Source organism: Vipera ursinii, assembly GCF_947247035.1.
Source record: "Vipera ursinii genome assembly, chromosome: 1".
Taxonomy (NCBI): domain Eukaryota; kingdom Metazoa; phylum Chordata; class Lepidosauria; order Squamata; family Viperidae; genus Vipera; species Vipera ursinii.
In genome coordinates, this window is record NC_139512.1 from 62459473 (window position 1) to 62485066 (window position 25594).

Consider the following 25594-nt stretch of genomic DNA (forward strand, 5'->3'; position numbering starts at 1 on the left):
ATTTCCTCAGCTGCTTGGCATTCAGTTTTCTTCCTGGGATCATTCTGATGCAATATTTTTATTGGGTCAAATCAGGTAATTTTAAATGCAGTCACTGATGACTTCAGAATCCAAATAAACTGAGACGGTACTTAATCTTTAAGAAAAAAGTTGTACAAACCTTGTTAAATTTCTCTTAATAGGTGAAGTTGGCAATTAACCCATGTCAAAATATTATGGAAGGGGAGACCTATATGTCAAATAACTTTGGAAAAGGATAACCTTGCGTCCCCACCAATCCCCAAGATGGTCCTGTCAGAAAATGAAATGTCTCCGGTGTTTTTCCAATAGCAAAGTATATTTCTGGTCTCCATATTTAAATTCCAGGCAGATATTCCTTTATAAACTCTGAATGGTGACCAAAGAAAAAGCTATTTCAAAAAGGATTCACACTCCAAAGTGTAAAACATTTCACTCACGTCTTCATGATCAGGGACAGAGCAGATTTTTACGAACAAATATTTGGTTAAACACTGTTCAATATTTTGAGCACCGAAATAGGTTCATATTCCTTGCTCTAAGTTGACCTGTGGAAGAAATGCATTTAAACTTGCAGTCAACATTTATGAAGCACTTATTTCTACTGGGAAAGAGAAAGCATTATTACAGAATAAAGAACAGTTACGGAATGTTAATACTGGAGTATGTTAGTATTGGAGGAATGTTATTTTATAATTACTTGGTGCCCTCCTGTGACTCTTCCTGATTCAGTCAGATTTGGCAACAGATATTCATGTCTCGGTTTCATTTTTCCTTGACTACTGCAGTGTGCACAATATTCCCAGGGAGGCTTGCAGCAGACAATTGCTATTATGCTATTATGGATGGCTTTTAAGATTAAACTTACAAAAAGAACAATGGGCAGGGTCCACATATCACACAACTACTCTGCTGCCCCACCTTTGCCAATGCTTCCTTTTTCCTCTTTTCAATATTATAACGTCTCACATCAGAAAATACCTCTTTTCAGTTAAGCAATGACACGGGGAGCTTTTAAACCTTCAAGGTCCGATCCTTTTCTTTAATTTTGCGAGGGAACTCAATTTTTGCTATGAGCCTTAGGTTGCCATTGCAGAAACTGCAGAATTGCAACTTAAATTTCTCAGCGTAGCTAGAGAAATGTAAGTGTATTTTGAATATGCAGTTCTGTAAACTTAATGCAGGTAGTATTACAGTAAGACCACAACTGAGCCTAAGATTTCCATTGCTAAGCGAGACATTTGTTAAGTGCATTTTGCCCCATTTTACAACCTTTCTTACCACAGTTGTGAAGTTTGAACCACTGCAATTGTTAAGACAGTAATGTGGTTGTTAAGTGAATTTTGCTTGTCAGAAGATTGCAAAAGGTGATCACATGACCCTGGGACACTGCAACTGTTATAAATACATGCCAGTTGCCAAGTATATGAATTCTGATCATGTGACCATGGGGATGCAGCAACGGTGATAAAAACCAGTCATAACTCACTTTTTCCAGCGTCGTAACTTCAAACGGCTGGTTGTAAGAAAAGGACAGCCCGTAGTAACACAAACAAATATAAATAGAGGCGGCCATATTTTAGAATTCATGGCCAACACAGATCTGAATATGAATTCTGATCAATTTATTTTAAAACCTTATGCACTTCTGTTTCTTTACCATTCCTGCCCTTTCTGAATAGCTATTGTTGGGTTGAGCTGTACAAGAGAATGGGATTTCTTCCCATTCTCTTCCAAATAATAAACTCCACCCTACTGATTTGCCCTTTCCTCCACCTGTACAAGTGTTAAAGTGAATTTAATTTTTTTTCTATTTAAAGCAGTCTTTAGTAATTGGCATATGTTCTGTGGATGTGATGGGTGGTGCCTACAGAGGGGGAGGTGGTGTGAGGGACTACCAGTGATGTGGCAGTTTCCCGGGAAGAAGGGGACATATTCCATGGTTGAGACAAGAGACAACATAGCCACAGCTGGATAGGAGACAGAGGAAGAGAGTTAGAACAGCCATTCCCTAGAATCTCCCAGGATATATCTGAAATGATATAGGGTTTCCTGCCTGAGCAGGGGGTTGGACTAGATGACTTCCAAGGTCCCTTCCAACTTTATTATTATTATTATTATTATTATTATTATTATTATTATTATTATTATTATTATTATTATTACCATTAGAGAGACAGTAGTAAAGATTTACTCTGGCAAGATTCTGTCTATTTGGTATGAACAAATAAAGAACTGAATTTTGACTGGATTAGTCTATGTTGTCTATGTTGGTCTGCTCCTGACAACAGAGCAATTTCTTTGGAAAAAAATCACTTGTATTCTTGTTACACAGCAACTGTATCTTTCTATGTTCCATTACTCTTATCTCTCTCTCATGTATGCAAACAGCTGCAAGAAGTGATAGTATAAAGATGACTGAATATTTTAAAGATTATTTTTATATATTTAGAACAAGTAAATTATATTTTGAAGTCTGGCTACAGGGATGCTTGAATCTGAACATACTAGCTGAGAACCTGGAAGCTGTGAAGGAAAAGATGTTACTACTGCTTGCCAATGTATAAGGCAAGGATATCTTGCAGGAGAGGTTAAAACAAGGCAAGGCAGCAGCTATGTCCACACAATCAAAGTTCTTTTTGTATGTGTGTTATGCAACTGTAGTCACTGCCTTGACTTTTTTGCCTCCCTCCTCCCAATTCCCCTGTGATAATATCTATACATAATTTCTTGCAATTCTTCCCCCCCCCCCCATGCAGTTTCCTGGAATTCTGAAAGTCTATTTTATAACATTGATTTATTTTTTTTGTACTGCTGGGCTGAAAAGTAACATTTTAGATCATAAAAACAAAATATGAATAAACCCCCTAAAATTATGATAAAATACATCCAGGTCAAATAATCCTCAACCTATGACTACTATTGAGACTGGGACTTCTGTTGCTAAGTGATTCAATTGTTCAGTGAGTCGCATCCATTTTTTTGTGGCAGTCAAGTGAATCAGCGTTGTCACAAAATGTACAGCATGGTTGTTAAGTGAATCCAACTTTCCCCATTGACTTTGCTTGACGAAAGCCAGTTAATCATGTGACCTTGGAATTCTGCAACCCATGTAAATTCACACCAGTTTCCAAGTGCCTAATTGTGATCATGTCACAGCAACCATCATGAATGTGAGGACTGATCATAAATCATTTTTTTCAGGGCTGCCATAAAAACTTTGAAATGGTCTTGAGTCAAGGATTATTGTAATACATCCAATGGTGACCATCCATTATCCAAAGGACTTCTTCCTTTTAAAGCTGTCTAATAGCTTCTCTAATACACCAAAATGTAGGAGTAATTATAGCATGGGCATACAAATAAGGATCAATAATCAAAAAGGGTTTTCCTTGTTTCTGCTGCAGGACATTTGCATTCATATGTAGTTTAGGATCCAGTTCATTATATTTTAAGAAGCCAGCCTGTTTCCTAATAAAAAAACACAGTGAACAAATCAGGGGTGTCAATCTGCCGGCCCGCAGGCCGGATGCGTCATCAAGAAACCGCGCCAACCCCATTGCCGGCAATGGAGAAAAAGCTCTGATATGTTGTGCGACATCATGTGACGTCGTGAGTTTGACATGTCTGCATTATCATATTCACTAGTCTGTCTTTTGGATCATTTATATTGCAGGATCCAATCTGGGTCAGTCCCCAGGACCAGAGTCTCTGTCTATCGAGCTTTTGGACTTGTAGCTGGAGCCCCCATCCTCAGGGCTAGATGGGCTCCAGAACGAGTTCAAAAGTTCAAAACTTATGGTCACGGTGACTGATCCAGATTGTCAGGATACATTAATGTATATATTGCTATACCTTCATGAAAAGAAACAATGTTACTTTCACATCAGTACTGAGAAAGTTGCAATTAACATTATAGAAAATTATGGAGTTATGGAAAATTTACAAATCATATATTTCTAAATTTCTACATTTACAAATCATATATTTCTAATCTTATTCAACAAGTCCCAGAGTTAGGAACACTCCAGTTTAAGGACAACCAAAATTAAGTAAGAAGCTTATGGTAGCAAAACGTGGATTAAATACATAATGATTCAAGTTAAATAAGCAATGGTTCACGTTCATTACATTAGGCTACTTGTATAATACAGTACAATGTATAGTGTTCTGACTAATATACAAATTCAACTTAAAGACAAAAACCTCTGGAATGGAACTAGTTCATAAACTGAAGATTTAAACTGTATTCATATCCCTGAGAGTAAATCCAATTGGGACTTATTTTTAAGAAGACATGTCAAAGATTTAAGTGTTTAAACTGTAATTTTGTTCCAAGTTATCTGAGGCTAAGCCCCACTCATTTTAAAGGCACTTCTTAGTAGACATTTAAGGACTATTTAAGAACTTTAATAGGTTTAGGACCAGAGTCTCCAATTTTCATTATAGCAAATTCATTAATTTCTAGCAAGTTGCACCAAAGCAAAACCTGTAAATAGTTCAGAATGCCCTAAACAGCCTCATAGATCTTTGATTTTAATCCAAAGAAAGTTAACACAGTCATATACTTTATTGAGACATACGTTAGTGGTAATTCCTTGTTTATTTCATTCATTTCAATGGGGTTAAGATCTTCAAAGAGATCTATGTACTTTTAATTGATATATGTGAAATGTTTTACTTGTACCCATATATTATATAGAGAGCGCAAAAGCTGTTGCAACGTATATACAGTTATTATACTGCATATTTTTGCTGCCATCTGGCCGTCAGCCAGATTTTTGCAGATACAATATCCCTAAGGATGAAATGCCTTGAATTAAGATCACATGTTGAATATAGAAGGTGTTAATTCTCCTGCTTTTAAAAGCAGAATAAGTAGAATCCTGGGAATAAATTTCTTTTCTCCTTGTGCATGTCCATATAAAAAAATAAATCCTACTTCTTCCACAGCTGCTAAAAGCAGAGGAGTTCCTTGCAGAAAAATAGCTGGCAACTTTAATTTCCTGTTGAGTAATTAAAAAAAAATCAGTGTTGGTTTTTCTACTGCTGAAGGAATTAAAGAGCTGCATAAAACATGTGGATGAATAAGACATGCAGTGATTAAAATTTATGGTAGATTATGGATGGGAAAATAAAGACAATTTTCTAAGATTGTCTTAAGCAAGATATGTTTCCCTTTCTCCTTTCCTGTTGATGTTTACAAAAATATAATTGCACAATCACAAAGTGAGAACAAATGGGGCTTAAAATCAAATATATCCAAAGAGTACACCTGCAAAGCTTATATAGGATGAAACAGGTAACAATTATATTGTTGTTGGAGAACAAATATGCTAAAGCTAGTTTTACAATACGTGAAAAGGTTAATCTATAAATTATTGCAAAAAGATTGTGTCCCATTTTCACTATTAAAGATTCAAAACAGGATGGCTTACTTTTCTCAGGGTTTTTTTTTCTTTCTGTTACAACAGTATGTAGCTGTATGATATGCTTTTCTCTTTATCGCCCACAGGAAATGGGCCACAGTTGAATGGCATCTGCTCGAGAAGGTTGCAAGGAAACAGTGCATCCTTTGGTTTCAACCTCAAACTCTGGTCATGCTCTTTTTGAGAGATGAATATGTTGCCATAAAGTTTACTCATTTTACTTTCTAAGTAAAAAAACTTTTAATTCATAACCGTCATAATTCACAGTTAACTTTTCTCCTAAACTCGACATTTCTACAAATGGAAGTTACAACAGTATGTTGCATTATATAGTGATTCTGTTCACTATTTCAGCCGCCCATCAGCCGTGGTCTTTTTCAGGATTTTCCATTTTTTGACCCCATCCATTTTTTTGTCTCCTTCTCCCCCAACAACCACTCTATATCCTATGGCCAGTTACGTATTATGATGGATGATTCTAACTTCCATTGCAACTTGTATCTTTTTCCTAAATGATTTTTTTTCAATTTTTGCATATCTGTGAGTTCCAATTGCATTTGTAAATCAGCATTCATGCCTGTTTTTTATTTTCCAATAAGATTCAATAAAAATAATAATATTTCAGTGTCCCTATCCAGAAATCTAGAGAGCCAGTCAATAAGTCTTCCGAGCCAGTCCAGTTAAATTCTCCATTTCAATATTCATTTTCTTCTCCCCATTAGTCATCATTAGGTCCACATGGTACATATAGTTATCACTAAGCAGATCTGGGCATTATTCCTTTCCTTTATTTCTTTCTTCCCACTTCAGGTATGTATATTTAATTCTGCAAATTTTGCCAAGCTTGCAGATATATATGAGCATGCACACTTAAATAGGACATTCCTTATTAATATATGGTGTAATTCAAAAACAGAAACAAATAACATTTTTGAGTGAGTAAAATTATTTTAAACCCAAGTTGCTCCAGACTAGCATGTTGATTGCAATCCAGATGTTGTGTTTCGCATGAAATGTATTTGCTTCTCTCTCTTCCCCTCCCCCCCGCAACTAATGCAATTTTTATCAAAACACTTCTCTACATCAAACTGGAAATAAACTAATTCGCTTCACTGTTGGTGTTTAAAGAACTTAAATGCCTGAATTTATTGTCTGTGTAAGAAACCGCAAGCACTAAAAAGGCTTTCAAATAGATAAGGATCAAATACTACTCTTATTTATTTATTTTTTACATAAATTATTATGTACTGCAAGTGACATCTACTGGAGAAAACAGAGCTTAAAGCCTACAGTCTGTACTGTTTCCTACTACAGTCTAGATTCAAAGACCTTTAACAAGTATAATAAAAGACATAAAACACTCTTGGATTTATTCCCACTGAAATGAAAATATGCTGAGCCCTCTTTAAAAAGCAAACTTGATTATGAAAATCATTCCTTTCATAATATAAGACATTCCTCCCGTTGGAGAAGAGACTATAGTTGTCATTCCAGAATTATTCTGGGTTTATAATACAAAGCCTTTACAACTGCACTTATATTAGCTGCCTGAATGCTCTTCAGATTCATTCTCGCTCTCATGCAATTATTAAGGCATCTTTTGAAGAACTGTATGAGATGAAAAGTGGTGAAATTTGCAAGGCATTGCTGAAAAGGCCAAAGTGAAATTTGTTTGAAAATGCAGGGTTTTTTTTTAATTCAGTGAACTCCTACCAAAGAGGCTTAGAAATTAAACCATAATATGAAGGTGTTTAAGGACAAAAGAGCTACATTTCATAAAGCAGTGAAAATACTCAATCTTTCCTTACATTGATGCAGAGAATTACAGAATTCTCTACTATACAGTATAAATCCTTCCATCTAGAAAGCTTTTAAAACTAAATCCAATATGTTCCTCCTATTAACAACAGCCAGATAGCTGCTGTATAGTGCTAAGTGGGAAATGTTATCAGATATTACCAAACCCCAAATTTAGATTGCTTAATTATAAAATTAAGTTTAAGTCTGCCTACTAAGTACATTCTCCAACTAATATTTAATATCACAAAGTGTAGTGATGGTCACTAATTTTGATGGCTTTCAAAAAGTTTACATACCTTTATTTGCAAGGTAAGTCTATTAAGGGCTATTAATCTTAAGGACTCAATGTTACCTTGCAGTTAGGGGAAAAATTCCTCCCAATAACAGTTTCAGAGGCAAGATTCCATCGCTATATTAATAAAAATATTTTTGGTCTGAATGTCAAGTTGATTTCTTGGTCTGATTTCCATCTTGGGGCTGACACCAAACTTGCAAGTCTGATTATAATTTATCTCCTTTCCCTTTATCATAATGTGAATTAGGGAGATGTCTGAGAAGTTTTTTCTGAATGCCTCGTTCTGTCCTTTTGGCTTTGGTAACAGACCTCCCCTCTCCGTCAAGACTATCCACCTTACTCTCTACAGTTGGCTTGTTTTCTTGGCTATTCGTGGCATTCTTAGGAATCTCCTCCAACCAAAGTTCAGAAGCATCAGTACTCTTACTATCCTATTTCTTCAAATTCCAAACTTCACTTCCATAAAGTCCCATAGGGAAAACCATTTTCTGCACAGTTCTGATCTTGGTAAGTATAGACACATCCTAATTTCTGAAATCTTTTCCAAGGCTTTTTTTTGTTACTCTACCACAGGGGTCTTCAAACTTGGCCCTTTTATGACTTGTGGACTTCAACTCCCAGAATTCCTCAGCAGGCATGCTGGCTGAGGAATTCTGGGAGTTGAAGTCCACAAGTTATAAAAGGACCAAGTATGAAGACCCCCTGCTCTACCAGGTGCTAGCTTGTAGAATATCTCTTGACTGGTGGTTGTTTCAATGTTCATAACTGATTCTAAAAGTTGTCAGCCCCACTGGATAGACCACAGGTGTCAAACTTGCTACATCACATGACATATTGCAAGTTTTTTCACATTGTCAGAGATGGGGTGGGCACAGGATCTGTATGATGCAACCGGCCTGTGGGCCGGCATTTTGACACCCCTGGGGGGATAAACCAAAGCAAAAAAATCAACTCCATAAGTGTATTCTAACTATGCTTTATTGAGACAAGCAGACATAACAGTCTTTTATGATCTATGGCCTTAATCAAGATTTGATTGATTGCAAATTTGATTGTATTTACCTTCTCTCCTTTCTTATAGCCCAGGGAATCAGGGAGGCATTTATCTAAGCTTCTTTCTGAGTGAGGAATGGAACCCATTTCTTGGTTAAGTTGAATGTTTAATTGTGACATATTTTTTCTGATTGCTATTGGTTTTATAATTATATATTTCAAAATCATTTTAATATTGTTAACCACCTAGTATCTTGTATTTGAGATGGGTGGGTAACTTGCAAGCCAACATATAGTTACTTGTATCCCACTGGCTAAGGGGTATACACATCAGACACATCAAGACATTTTTTACATAACGTTTCTGGGAATAGTTTGATAGCTATGTATGTGAATTTCAAAAGGTACTTGCAATTCGTTTTACATTTTTAAATTGAAATATCAATTAAATTCATTTTATTTTTTCATATTGATAGTCACAACCACTCAGCTTTGTAAAGTAGATTTTACATGCAAAGTATTCCAGGTTCAATTTGTAGCATCTCCAAACAGAGCTGAATAAAATCCCGAGAAGCTGTTAGCTGTCCATGTAGGCAACACTGAACTAGGTGGACAGATAGCTTAGTTGAGAATATGTGAGGTTCCTATATATTTTTCATACTTTACATTCATGTGTATTCAGAAATTAACTGCCATATTACAGAAGTCTTTGAAAAATCCCTAATTGTGAAAAGAAACAAATGTTATAGATATGATTCATGTGTTTTATTCCAGGAGATCAGAATAGGACACATGATGACTTTTCTTTCTTTCAGCATATTCATTCTAAGAAATTTGATTAGCCCAAAGTTGTTTGGTGACCATTATTTATACAGTATATTACATATATATGGGACAGTCACTGAGTCTTCTTAGTTATAGATGAATCCCAGACGTTTTTTTAACTATATAAAAACTTCAGGAGACATTGCTGACTTATTTATTTATTTAGTAGATTTATATGGCTGCTCATCTCGCACATGTGGCTCTGCGTGGCATATTTCCCAAATACTGGACGCAGGGTAATAAAGCATTGCTCAACCAGGTGACACCCAGATATACTGGACCAGGAATAATGAGAATTGCAATCCAACAAGTCTGGGTGACATCTGCTTGAGTAAGCTGCTGCAACGTATTACTTGAAAATATGATTTGTCAGCATGGTTGCGTGATGCTGCAATTTGATCTATCACATATTACAGATTGATTTTTGCTTCACTATCCACACCAGAGTGATGGTGCTAGATTGCTCTTTTCATACACCATTCTGCACTGGTGTATGTGATGATTTCCATGTCCATGTTCATTCATCTATTGTGTGTTTCTTAATCTATAGTGGTTACTCTGAACAGGATATTCTACTTAAAGGGCATAATATGTTTTCTACCTAGCAGAGGCTTTATTGTAAGTAGACCAACAATTTTATTCTGAATAAGAAATACTCTGTCGGAGACTCCTGGGTCAGTTCAGTTTCAGATATCTATTTAAGATATAAATCTACACTCCAAATTAATTGACCTATATCAGAGGCCAGAATCCAAACAAAATTGTCTTTTCTGTCTCTCATGTACACACCCAAGCATCTCTAATTATATTGTGTCTGTACACTGAATTAAAAACCACTATAACCAACCAATCTGCTTTGGGATTCAATCTTATCAGAAAATTGGGCTATAAATAATAACAAAAAAATATAAGTGGATCCCCATCACATGCACTGCAAATTAAGTTCCTTAATATTTCTATCCAGAATTCTATCGCCCTATTCATTTAGAATTAGCATTGCAAGAAGAGACTGGAGATAATTCTCTTGGACCCATTCTTCTAATCCTTTCCCATTGCCTGTCTTCATAGATCTTTGTGGATTAAAGGGGCAGCATCTGCAGTGAGGAGTTTCCATACATTGATAAACTTCCAACATAATCTGAAACATTCATTTTAGAGAGTTCTAAATTCCATAGGGAAACTGCACAACTAGCAAAAACTCCCACTTTTGTCATTCGTCTCACTGCCAGACAGTGTAAATCTCCAAATGTTATTATCTTCAAATTTTGCTGGTGTAGCAGAACTTAATATCATATCCTACTCCGAATGGTATAGTCTAGATATATTACTTTATTATTTTATAAATATTCCATATTACTTAGCAATTTTCTTAAAAATGAAGTACATGAAGTAACTAATAGAGAAAATATATTCCAACATGTCTAACATTATTTATAATGTTAATATTATAAGTGATAAAGTAGTGTTAAATAGAATCTACCATCTGAAATATGATTCAACAATTATTGCAAAGATATAGTGATGATGACAGGTATAGACATATTTTTAAAAAGAAAGAGCTGAATAATGCATAATATCTTTACATGTTTACCATTAAATACAGCATACATGTTCCAATGCTGTGAAACTTCAACTACATACAGAACTTGGAACAGATTAGAAAGAATGCTTTCCGGGGAAAAAAGAAAAACAAACTAAACACAAAGATTGAGAAAATAAGACTGACATTTTTAGAAAACTGACCTGATCCACTCAGATGAGGTGGGCATCATACACAAAGAAGAAATGTGAAGATAATAAATAGTTGAAAGAGAGTTGGAATAATACATGTACTGATTTCTTTTTATAAAGTTGATTGACTGGTTAGGTGTTATCAAATAGGTGTCAACTTGCATAGATAGACTTTCTCTAGGATAGAAAGACTGACCTCAGCCTAACCCTTTGGGTTTGTCAATGATATGTTCATTACTGTTGAGATGCACAGCTTTGATATTATAATTTCCATCTTCTTATACTAATACTATAGTCACTTTGATTTCTGTTTGCTCCTTCTGATGATGTCCATGTACATAGGCATTATTCTGGTTATTTTCAGATTGTGTTAGTAGTCAAGGAATTGTTTAAATGTTGGAATTATAAATATATCAGAGTGATGAACAGATCCATTTCTTTACGAAATAATGCTTCCATGTTGTTTTTATACCTGTTTTTATTGCTTATGACAGTTTTAGGGATCTATTTTATTTAAGAAGATATGTATTCCAAACCATTTTTATCTCCCATCCCACTCATTTTAAGTGATTGGAAGCTTAATGAGAGTAATGGCACATACTGTACCACTGAAAGTAAAGCATGAAGACTTTCTTTTTAGGATTGATATCAGGAATAGTCCAGCTAAGAAGAAATGAGAATGATTCAGACCACAATAGCTAATTTAACTCCTTTTAGAAATATCTATTTTAAAAAATGCCTTCTAGTAATTTTTATTCCTGGAGATTGCCTGGACTAGTAGTTGCAATTTTCTTGGCAAAATTTTCGAATAGAGGCACCCAGCTAATATGCCTAAAGTGGGATTAGAACTCAAAATCTCCTGGCTTCTAGCTTGGTGTCTTAACCACTATACCAATCTCAGTCTCTCAGAAGCATCTATTGGTGCCCTTTTCTTCTTAAAAACATCAAGTACCCATGTTACATGCCAAAGTATGAATAAAAATAAAAAACCATTTATTGTGTAGTATGGAACAGGGATGGCAGACTGGCTGACTGTTCCTTTGGAGCAAAGAGCACAGTAATATTCAAACAAATTCCCTGCAATCCCTACAGCACATTCACAAACAGCAGAACATTAAGTTAAAGGTAAAGGTTCACCCGCACATGCGTCCTAGTCATTTCCAACTCTAGGGGTCAGTGCCCATCTCCGTTTCAAAGCCGAAGAGCCAGTTCTTGTCCAAGGCCGTCTCTGTGGTCATGTGGCCGGCATGACTAGACGCCAAAGGCGCACAGAACGCTGTTACCTTCCCACCGTAGTGGTCCCTATTTTTCTACTTGCATTTTTACATGCTTTCGAACTGCTAGGTTGGCAGAAGCTGGGACGAGTAACAGGCGCTCACTCTGCTACACGGCACTCGAGATTCAACCCACCAAACTGCCGACCTTGTGATCGACAAGCTCAGCGTCTTAACCCACTGAGCCACCGCGTCCCAGCAGAACATTAGAGAATGCTAATATGAGCTGGGTTCTTCTGTGAACAAAAGCATTTGTCGAAAGAGTGCTGGGCCAGAAGAAAACCTACTGAAGGAAATTGGGTTAAGACCCTTTTTTTAGAGACTCCACTAACATCTCCCATTCTATTGCAGTTTCCTGCATCTGTTAGGAGGCATCAACTTCCCGTTGTCCAGTGCGCTCCCACAGAGAGGGCCTCCTCAGGGTGCCGTCGGTCAAAGAGTGTCAACTGGCGGCCCCCAGGGGGAGGGCGTTCTCTGTGGGCGCGCCAGACCTTTGGAACCGTTTACCGGTTGAGCTCCGGATGGCTCCCGAACATCGCTCCTTCCGACGTGACCTAAAAACATACTTATTTGAACAAGCTGGCCTGGTCTGATGAGTTTGGGGTATTTTAAATATTTTGTACTAATTTATTGGATTTGGGCTGCAGTATTTAATTTTTTTTAACTTTTGTATATTGTATTTTTATTGTATTGCCCTGTACACCGCCCTGAGTCCTTCGGGAGAAGGGCGGTATAGAAATAAAATAAAATAAAATAATAAAATAAAATAAAATAAATAAATAAATAAAAAGGTAAGAAGTAACTGGTGAGTCCCTTCTTTGGAACAGCACTCTAACCATAGGAAATTTGAGCCCAGCCAATACTATTTGGCTTGTATCCTTGGCTTTTTTTTATACAATAAACTTTGGTACATCAGTAAGTCAAGACTCCAAAAAATAATATTTATTCTGCAATGCTACATTTGAAATATGTTTTTAACAAAGACCATTTACTAATATAAAATCATAAATTTAATATTGTTTAAAAATTATAATCAAATTTAACTTTTGTATGGTATGATTTTAATTGCCCTGTAAACCGCCCTGAGTCCTACGGGAATAGGGCGGTATATAAGTCAAAATAATAAATAAATAAATAAATAAATAAATAAAATAATGAAAATGAAAATGAAAATTCTTACAAGTCAAAAGTCACTTGTCTAGAAATGCATAACAATTGTACATCATTTTAAGTGTAACAGTTTTTGCATACAAAGGTATCAACAAAAATATTTATTAATTGCTGTCAGAATAATCTTCCCACTAATCATCCTCTTATATAATTAATGGAATAGTCAATTTAGCTATAGTTCTAAAAACTGCTCTGTCATACATATCATACGATAGAGAGTAGTTTTTAGAACTATAGCTAAATAGTTTAGCTATAGCTAAAGCACTGTTATCATAAGATTTATTGTCCAGAATTTTGCTTCCCATCTCTAAAATGGTGTCCATCTAAATGATTTCCCATTTTTATGGGAAGATCCTGTTCCCTAATATCTACAGCCATTTGAAAAATGAACCAATCATTCGACCGATTAATCAGTCAATCAGTCTAAAAGCTGGAGAATATCTGGAGAATATCTTACTATAATTCTGCTTGCCCATATCTGCAAGGAATAACTTATGACAGGCTAGTGTGATTTCCCAGTGACATATGACTGATGTGAATTGATCCAAGGAAAGTTCTACATTAGTTTGTTTGAAATTAATGAACCACAGTTGCAGCTAATATCCATTGATTTAATGAGGATAAGACTGAATATAATATTTGGCACTTTTTAAAACAAAACTCTTATCACTCAGTGGGATTTACTTCCAAATGTACAGGTGTATCAGCTCCAACCACTTTTTGCAGACCACCCAGAACTTTCTATGAATGTACTGCAGAATTATGATGGTGCAAGATTTTGTTTCCCTAATCCAGCATTAACAATAAAATAAAATTGTAAAGCACTTGATGGGTTTTGTTGATGTAATTTAATGCCAACCAATGAATAAATAGACACAAAAGGGCCCCCAGATTCTGTCCATACCTTTTCTAGTAATTTCCCTGCATCTTTGCCATGACCCCACTTCTAGAGTATGGGCCCCCAAACTCTCTAGCTTATCAACTCCTTCATAAAGTTTCAGATTGTTCATTGACCCTCGAGGATTTATTAACAATCTAATAAATACAATTTTTACTATAGGAGTATTAACAACAACAACAACGATAGTCAACCCTTGGGTGGATCAATATTGACCATTTTGGGAAACCCTGTTCAGAGGAATCCACCAAAAGTGTGGATTCTTAACTGGTCCCCAGTTAAGAAAAGGTTGCCTACTCATGGATTATATGATTCTGCAGAATAATTGTCTAAAACTGTTTGAGATTTGCAAAAGATATTTAAACAGAGGAAAGAAAGATATGCTGATGAAGTCTCTATGAGTTTAATTTTTACCATAAGATAAAATAGGACATGCGTAAGGTGAACAGAACTCAGTGCAACTCAATGGCTTTATACCCTTGTTTGGAATTCCAACAGTTTAGATAGCAATAAAATTTTCTAGGTTATTTAAAATTAAATCCCAAAGGTCAGTCTAAAATCAACAGTAGTGGTTTGCATGAATGCAGGCATGGAATATCTTTGAATGATTGAATGGTACTACCATTTGTATCACCTTATGGTACACTAGCATTATTTCAGGATTAAACTATTCAGGGGAAACAAGGACAATATCTCATGGTATCTGATTGACTGTGTGGTGAAAGAGTTTTCTTATAGAAAAGGCGAAATTGGATATGAATTTAGATACTTTGAAGTATATAAATAGAATAGATAGTCAGAAAATGTAAAAAAAAACCCTCCAAAATACAATAATAAGTAAAATTTCAGATACCTTTGGTAATCTTTGATACAATTCTTTCCAAAACATTGATGTACTTCCCATTGTGCTAAACTTGACTTTGATAGTGGGCATATATGACATATTATGTTTTAGATGTCAGTTCTCCCAACCCAGTTTATGGAGGATTTTAGAAAACCGTTTGGTAAACTCTTTGAAAAATATCTGAATATTGATCTTAGCTATATTATATTGGCAGAACTATTCCCAGCTACAAAAGGCGGGGTGGAAGTGGTAACCCACTAGAACAGTGTTTTTCAAACTTAGCAACTTTAAGATGTATCGATTTCAATTCCCAAAATTTTCCAGCCAGCAAAGTTGGCTGTTGCTGGCTGGGGAATTCTGGGGGTTGAAGTCTGCACATCTTCAAGTTGTGTGGACTTCAGATGAGAAACACTGATCTAGACCAATTGGATGGCAAACAATCAATCAGTCAATCAGTCTTCCCCCCTAGTTATAATCTGGATTTTCAAGAGCTAAAAAGCAAGATATTCTCTATATAAAACATGTCAATTTTATATTTTCTTTTTCTTTAAAAATGTCCTTTCCACTGAAAGAAAATGCACCTATTTGGGTAAGCAAATGTATTGTTTGTTTGCTCAGTGACATTTGGATAAGTGTTTTTATGAAAAAAGAGCTCAAATAATAATATAAAAACAAACTGACTTATTCTTCAGCTTACATTATTGCTCAGAAATTAAAAATATAAAAACGAAATCCAGCAGAATCATCTGCTTTATCTCAGACGCAGATCTTGCCCATGGGGAATTTGGACATTCTTTAGTAGGCTTGTTCATAATGGACTTGGTGAGAGATGTAGAACAAATATGGTTATGGTATTCTCACTGGAGGTCTATAGCACTTAGTACTTTTTTCAGAAAAACTAATTATAAAAATAAACCACGTAGAAATATGGAATTTTAGGTAGAAGCCCAAGAACACATTATTTTGTTGTAAGAGGAAGGAATATTGGACAAAACAAAATGTTCAGCTATGTGCACCTAGCAGTTTTAAACAGTAGAGCCCAGGTATAAAATTGTACTTTCCATAAGAAAGTTTGCTATTTGCCCTCATCTTGCATTAGTGCTGTTCAACAAATGAATTAGGCAATCACTCCCCAAGCTGAAATATAATGGACTGTGATAGTAGCCCTTATATCTTGCACTTCTAAAAGCTTGGGCCAAACATACAGGTGCAGAATAAAGCCTGTACTGAGATTAATTATGTCAGTCATGACTCCAGGGACCTACTCAGGTTTTCTGAAATTGATCTTAGTTTTAAAAGAACAGCATAAACCACTGCCATTTTAGCTCTACATATTTTTATTGAACTGAAGTGATGGGTGGCTATACCAATATATTGAAACTGTATATATGTAGGCATGAAAGCTCTCTCTCAGGAATTTACTGAATTTACCGTATGAAGTGGACATGATCTATGAAAGCTTGTAAGATAATAAAATTGCTTAGTTTTCTTTCTCTCTTTGTATTTTGTTTATCACAGCTCCCTTTCCGGAAGCTGTACTAATCCCATATGCCCCACACAACTACAGAGACACCACAAATGCCAGCATATATGAACATTCATATACAGTATGTTGTAAGTGAACAGCATGAATAAAAGCATGATTGTATTCTCTGGACAAGAAAAAAAGGTCATGCAAACATGACACTTAAAATCAGATATGAAAATTTGCAAAGTTGTATTTAATTAGCACTAGTACTGAACTCACTGGGAGGTGGCAAATGAATATATTTCAATCTGTTTTTAGAAGGATGAAAAGCTCTCTGTCCCTTCTTGCCTTAATACAGAATAAAAAGCAATTGGCCTGGTCAGGACTTTAATTAAAATATTACAATTACTTAGCCAGTTTTGCTAATACACTAATGGTATCAGCTCAAAACCATGCTATATTAATGCACCTACAAACAAAAGAGTTGGGTATCAATCCTAAAGTAGTTGGTAAAAATAATGAAATAATTCATTAAAAATAATAAGAGATCCATATTCTCTTTTAATAGTCATCCATCTCTCCTTTCAGAAAACTTCTAGATGGAAATATTAGAATATCATTATAGTGGGCTGATCATTCCATCCAATCAATATCACAATGCTATCTTACCTGCAATTAAAATATTATGCCCATAACTTCAGTGACAAGATGAGTTTTCAAAGGCCTGTGCTGGGAATTGAAGCTATAATTACCCATTCATCAGGCTCAAGAGGTATGAGCACCAGTTTTTAATACAAAGCTCATTAAAATAGATTTGGAAGATAAATGCAAATATCCAAAGAGGTGGGAAGACTCCCTAGGCAGTGAGAGAGATTTCATTCAAACGTATAATTTAGCATGGGGAAAAAAACTCTCTCTGTGTTTTATGTGTGCATGATTTTACACACACACACTCATACACATATCACACACACACACACACACACCACACACATATGCACACACATATATACACACACATATAGCTAGGTTGTTTGGATACTCAGCAAGATCCCTTTCTCTAGAGTCTAGGCCAGGGGTAGGCAACTGTTGGGTTCAGGCAGACGAATGACTCAGAGAGGTTTAACAGTAAGAACGTTTATTAATACACATCTGTCAACTGACAACTGTCAGAATAACTCCGGCTTATATACTCCAGCCGTTTGAACTGTATCCAATCCGCAGCCCGGAATTTCCCGCCGATAAAACATTAACCAATGAATGCACCCAAACTTCCCGCTTCAAAGAAATCCTAGTATGCAATTAAGCTACAGACACAACAGCAACCTTGGCTCTTCTATGACTCGTGGACTTCAACTCCCAGAATTTCTGAGCCAGCATGGCCAGGTCGGGGTATTTTGTAATGTTTTCCAGTTCTTTTTCTTCGAATCTGGCATCTCCCGGTACAGCGATATCAATCAACTGTACGCTTCAGTTCTCTATGACTGCGATATCTGGCGTGTTGTGTTCCAAATGGTGATCTGTCTGTATTCGGAAGTCTCACAAGATCTTCACCCTCTCATTCTCAACAACTTTTTCCACCCTATGTTCCCACAACTTTTTGGACACAGGCAAGTCGTGTTTTTTACACAATGCCCAGTGGATTAGTTTAGCAACTTGGTCATGTCTAGCTTTGTGATCAGTTTGTGCAATTTTGCTGCACTCACATATTAAATGTGAAACAGTTTCAACTTTGTCGTTGCAAAGTCAGCAATTTGGATTGTCAGTAGATTTTTGTATCTTTGCTTCCATGGCATTAGTTTGTTGTGCTTGTTCTTGAGCAGCCAGTATTAAGCCTTCTGTTTCTTTCTTGATGGTTGCCATCTTGAGCCATGCCCATGTCAAGTTGTTATCACATTTTCCTTCAATGTTTTTCAAATGTTGTCCATGCAAAGCTTTGGTTTTCCATCTATCTAATCTGTCATCCAGCTGTTTTTCCTTATATTCTGCCTTTGTTTCTGTTATTTTTATAATGCTCTCTGTTTTCACAGCCTGCAGCAATTTTTATGTACTTTGATTTACATAGTCATTCAAACTTTGTTTTTCTTCTTCTACAGTTTGGTGGATTTGCAATAGCCCTCTGCCCCCTATTCTTCTTGGCAGGTACAACCTGTTGATGTTACTTCATGGATGTAGAGCATGGTGCATATTCAAAAGTTTACACGTTGTCTGGTCTAGGTATTCCAATTCAGCCAAAGCCCAGTTGGGTAGCATATCACTGGGACTGCCCATGTATTAATTCCAGCTGGGTAGCATATCACTGGGACTGCCCATGTATTAATGGCTTTAATTATATTTCCAGCATTCAGCTTTGATTTTAGTATTTTGCGGACTCTCCTGATGTATTCCTTTTGTGTTGACTCTTTGACTTTTCCATTCAAGATGTTATCTGCTTCTAAAATGCCTAGGTATTTGTAACCATCATCCTTTGCTAGTGCTTTCATAATACTTCTGTTTCCCAGTTTTATTTCTTCTATTTTTCCCATTTTTCCTTGCTGCATGGATAATATAGCACATTTTCCAAGTCCAAAGTCCATTCTGATGTCACTGCTAAACAGTTGAACTGCATTGAGTATTGATTCAAGTTCAGTGTGGCTTTTCGCATACAGTTTTAAATCATCCATGTATAGTAGATGGTTTATCTTGCCATGCTGGCTTGATATGTGGTATCCCAGTTTTGTGTTTCATAATATTATTGTCAATGGAATTAATGTGATGTTGAACGGTAGTGGTGAAAGTGAGTCCCCTTGAAAGATTCCTCGTCTGATATTGATTTCACCAATGTTCTCCCAATTTGCTGTTAGAATTTTTTCCCCATTTTTGCATATTTGCTTTCAAAAATGTACAGATGTTTTTGCTTATTCCAAAGTTTTCCAAACACGCATTAATCCAACTGTGGGGTAATGAGTCAAATGCTTTCTTGTAATCAATCCACGCCATATTTAAATTTGTTTTTCATCGTTTTGCATTTTTAAATACCATTTTGTCAATGAGCAACTGATCTTTTGTTCCTTTTGATTTTTTATAATTTCCTTTTTGTTCTGTGAGATACAAATTGTTTTTCATCAGATGATTGAATACTGAATTTGCCAGTATTCTTGTAAAAAGTTTGAACATTGTTGGCAGGCAAGTAATTGGGCCGTAGTTGCTTGGTTCTGTGCTCTTTTCAGGGTCTTTCATTATCAAGTATGTTCTACCAGCTGTTAACCATTCTACACTTGCGGCATTTTGAATCATTTCATCAAACTGAGTGGCCATGTGGTGATGGAGGCTGGTGAGGTGTTTCAACCAGTATCCAGACCAGGTACACTCCAGTTCTTGACCTTTTTTTACTTGTTTTGCAACCATATCAGTGGTTATTACAATATTTTCCATTTTGTTTTGTGTTGCTTGTTTTGGGATATCTTTGATCCAGGGGGCAGTTTTATTATGTTCCACTGGGTTTTCCCACAGTTCTTTCCAAAAGTTTAAGGTTTTTTTCTTTACATGGTAGAAAAGTAGTTTGGACTTTATTTTCATCAAGTGACCAATAGAAGAGGTGCTGGTTTCTTCTGAACTGGACGTTTTCACAATATTCTTTTATTCGTCCTTCATATCTTTCAATTTTCTTTGCTGTTGCTATTACATGCTGTTTTAGGTTTTGCATGACCTCCGTTATTCTTTTTTCCTCCAAATTATATTTTTATATAAACTATTTTTCAGCTTTTCGTTCTTTAGCTTTCCTTCTTTCAAGTATTTCAATTTGCTGACATCTCCTCGTAGTTTTTTTGTTTTATTTTCAAGTCGAATTTTCCACTTTGGTGTTCCAGTGGGTTTCTTTTTTGGCATTTTATAACCCAATTCTGCAGTTATAATGGTGGCTGTACTGTACATTAGTTGGTTTGTTTCATACAGTGTGCTGGATGGGATGGAAGTTAAAATGTTGTTCACAGCATTTAGTAAATCTTTCACTCGTTTGCTATGCACTTCATGGATGGCAGGCAGTCTTTTTCTTTCTGTGTTTTCTTTGATGTGGTTTTCAATCTTTTCTTTCAGCATTTTTGCTAGATTACTTAGCTCTACACTTTCGAGTTGTTGCACAGAGGAGTCTTCATCCTGTGTGGCGGCTTAATTTGTTGGTCAGTTTGTTCAGTATTGGAACAATTTCTTCAGCCTGTTCATCAGCTTGTTTTTTCTTTTTAGCCAATGTTCCTAGATATTGAATTTCCACATCTGTAAAAACTTTATTACGGATCATGAAACATCTTTGATCCATTAATCGTTGTTCTGTTACATCACTTTCTGGATGCTTTTCCTTCCACAGTTGCATCATTCTTTTTTGAAATCCCCTCTGGCTGTTGGTTCTACCTGGTAGTAGCATTGGATGATTTTTCTATTTTCTTCAGTTGTCCAGGTTTTGCGCTTTTGTTCCAGTTGCTTTACAGTTGTACGCTCTGGTTTCTGAGCAGTAACAGCTGAGCCCTGTGGCCCATTTTTTGACAGATGTCCAGGAGCCATAGCATCTGACGCGGTCCTTGTTGACCCAGGCAATGACCGATCCAGTATGGAATTTTTTTTTATTTCTTCTCATCATTGGTGATGGGAGGTGCCTGGGTTGGTTCATGGTGGCTAAACCACTACCAATCTGAAGACTGATAATCTCATAACCATAGGGACTGCATCCAATAGCCATCCAGGCCCAGCCACGGGATGATGATGATGATGATGATGATGATGATGATGATGATGATGATTATGATTATTATTATTATTATTATTATTATTATTATTATTATTATTATTATTATTATTATTATTATTATTATTATTACTATTATTATTATTACCTAGAGGATCTTTAGATGTCTTTGTGGTGTTAGTAAAGAAACCATCAACATCTCAAAGCAAGAGAAAAAAATAGTAACTGGCCAGTACCTATCCTGAAGATTTCTTGAGAGGAAAGTATTTGGAGATTCTTCCAGAACTGAATGAAACTTGACCTGGATTCTATTAAGTGTTTCACTTTCAGGATGTTTGTCCAGGTAATACTCCTGAATCTGGAATTAATTATGGTTATATTCTGCATTGGTTTCAAAACTACAAGTGAGTATGTTCTAGGTTGCAGTTCACACCTGTAAGAAAGCTCTTATTTTCTTCCATATGAGTATTGTATAAATTGTACAACAGTATTCAATATGTTCAATTAGCACAAAAAGGACACCTAAACCATGCATTTCTCATAGCGTGTGGTATGCTCTTATTCAAGCCTGATACTCTCCTTTATTTATTTATTTATTTATTTATTTATTTATTTATTTATTTATTTATTTATTTATTTATTTATTTATTTTTGGGACTTATATGCCGCCCTATCTCCTGAAGGACTCAGGGCGGCTAACAACAATAAAAACAACAATACAAAAATTAAAAAAGAATTAAATAACAGCCCCAAAATAAATTAACTACACAGTTAAAAATTAAAACATTTAAAAAACCCATCATCAATCCAGGTCAGCCTGATGGAAAAGGAAAGTTTTGAGGTCTCAGCGAAAGGACCGGAAGTCCAGGGCCATCTGAAGCTCAAGGGGGAGTTGGTTCCAAAGGGCTGGTGCTCCCACAGAGAAGGCCCTCCCCCTGGGGGTCACCAGCCGACATTGTCTGGCCGATGGCACCCTAAGGAGGCCCTCTCTGTGTGAGCGCACTGGGCGATGGGAAGTCGTCCCCGGCAGCAGACGGTCCTGCAAATATCCCGGGCCTAAGCCATGTAGGGCTTTAAAGGTAAGTACCAGCACCTTAAATCTCGCCCGGAAGACAACTGGTAGCCAATGCAGCTCACGCAGGAGGGGTGTAATTTGGGAGTATCAGGATGCTCCCATCACTACCCGCGTGGCCGCATTCTGCACAAGCTGAAGCCTCCAGGTGGTCTTCAAGGGCAGCCCCATGTAGAGAGCATTGCAGTAATCTATCCGAGAGGTAACGAGTGCATGCGTGACCGTAGGGGCACAAATGGCGCACCAGGCGAACCTGGGCAAATGCCCCCCTGGCCACGACTCCAATATGATCTTCAAAACTGAGTTGTGAGTCCAGGAGGATGCCTAAATTGCATGCCTATCAATGGGAGGCAACACCTCTCCTCCCATAACCAAAGATGGAACCTCTTGTACAAGTCGAGATGCCGATACGTAAAGCCACTCAGTCTTGGCCGGGTTGAGCTGGAGCCTGTTCTTCCCCATCCAAATCGGTACCGCTTCCAGGCAACGGGACATCACATCGAGGGCATCACTGGCTTGGTTCGGGGTGGAGGTGAAGAGCTGGGTATCATCGGCATATTGATGATACCTCACCCCAAAACCACGGATGATCTCACCCAGCATATAGATGTTGAACAGGAGGGGCGAGAGTACTGACCCCTGAGGCACCCCACAACTAAGGGGTCTAGGGGCTGACCTCTGCCCTCCTGTCAACACCGTCTGCGAGCGGCCCGAGAGGTAGGAGGAGAGCCACCGTAAAACGGTGCCTCCCACTCCCAACCCCGCAAGACGGCGCAGCAAGATACCATGGTCGATGGTATCAAAAGCCGCTGAGAGATCTAAAAGGACCAGGACAGAGAAATAACCCCTGTCTTGGGCCCGCCAGAGATCATCCACCAGTGCGACCAATGCCGTCTCCGTGCTGTACCCGGGCCTGAGACCCGATTGGTATGGATCCAGATACTTAATATCAAGCAGCATCATGCTTTGGGTCAAAATTTAATCAATACTTAATAGCAAGCATGATTAGGTTCACTTGTGAACAATGCAGCTATACATTATTTAGCTCCACTGCATGTAAAGAGGAGATTAAGAAGAGAAAATGAACAGTTTGAACTGTCTTCCTCTCTATTTCTTCAAAAGCTGTATTGGGTACAAATATGGATTCAAATAGAAAGAAAGGGCTATTATCCTTCTCATCTTTCCGATTACTTACTCCTATTGGTATCTTATGACTATCACTTTGTTGGTTGTATCTTATTATTTATGATTTATCACTTTGTTGCTTCTATGTATATTGAGAGTTTATGCACCAAATTCCTTACATACCCAATCAAATTCCTTACTTGGTCAATAAATAAAGAATATTCTATTCTGTTCTGTTCTGTTCCGTTCTGTCCCGTTCTGTCCTCTCCTGTCCTGTGCCATGCTATGCTATGCTATGCTAGTCTATTCTGGAGCATGAACATCAATAATGTCTTAAGTGATCATCAAGATATTTGGAAAAACAAGCAGGAAATTGAATATGAAACAATTTGCCATCTATCCTATTGTTAAAAATAGAATTGCATCTTATTAGATGTTAGTCTGATACCTGAAGTCCTTACTATCCAATCCTGCAGAAAAAGTCCAGCCACAGACTTTCGTTTTGAAAACAAATAAATAAAATTGTGTACTTTTCTACTACCACATCTCTTTTATTGCTAAGAACACATTTTTATTCAGATTGATTTTTGATGTTCAAACAGATTTGCTGTTTATGGCAGGCTTTAATGTGACAAGGTAATGTCGCTTAGTTTTTACTGATGTCTTTTATTAGTTGAACTTTTATGGTTGGCATATTTAATTATAAATTCATTGTTTTATCTATATATATTTAACATCCTAGTGGGGTGGATGTCTAAAAATCTGTAAAATAAATAAATATTGAGACTGGGATGCTATTAGGACAGGAAATATTTAATATTACAAGAGATGTGTTAATAAGTTTTGGTGGTTGTCTCACTTTTAGCAGTGTGGATCATAAGCACTTCTGTCATTAATTGGATATCCATCCTCTAAAATATAGGTGTGTTGATTAATAACATTTCAGGCAGTCATTAGTAACACAATTCAGTACAAGCCTCCTATAAACCTGACAATGTTCAAGAACTGTCACACGGGATTTATTATTAGCATGCTTCACACCATTTTTTCTTCTTCTTTGTGTTCACATATTTACAGAGTGGATACATTTAGCTCTCTGCTATAACAACAACAACAAAAATCTATTCGTTTAATTCATTACTAATAGTTACATTAGCATAAATATATTAATATAGCAATCAAATATGGTTGCCTTTCTTTCACCTATTAGATGCACGAGAAAGGAGTTTCTCTTCCTTATTGTCAGATTGACTTAATGTTCAACTAGGGATTACTTTGCTTGATAGAGGAGCAAAGAGATGTGGATGTTTAATTCTTCATTAATCTTTTTCTTGCCATAATGAATAAAGGTGTAAATATTAACACCTCTGATTTTCAAACATCAGTTTAAGCTACCATCCATAAATTCACTTTCCTAAAGGCCACATGCTTCAGTAAGTGAGCTGTCGTTCACACTGAATACGGTGACTCAATTTGGACCTTTTTTTGATTATTTAAGCTTCTTCTACATAAAATAATAGTAGCCATCTGATACTCCTGCCCTAATTTCCTATAGTTATTTGAACCCTTAAAAAGAGGATCAAATTAAAAAAACAACAAATTGTGCGCATGTGTATGTGTAATGTATGTATGTGTATCACTGTGTATTTCAATATATTTTGTAGTTTCTCTTTATAAATTATTTGTTGAAGCCTTTGTATTGTTTTCTGGTTGTAACTGACAGCTTTATAATACCTAGGGGCGCATTTGAGGTCTCTTTCTCTTTTCAAACATTCTTCTCTATCCAGAGAAAAGGCTCTTTTTCTTTGTTTCTTCGCTATGAAAAGCAGATCAGAGACTGCCTCTGAATGTGGAAAAATATGACATTCCCCAGTAACTACCAGGTTACTTATGCTACACCAGGCCCATGTCCTGCCTCTGGACTTTTTCTAATTT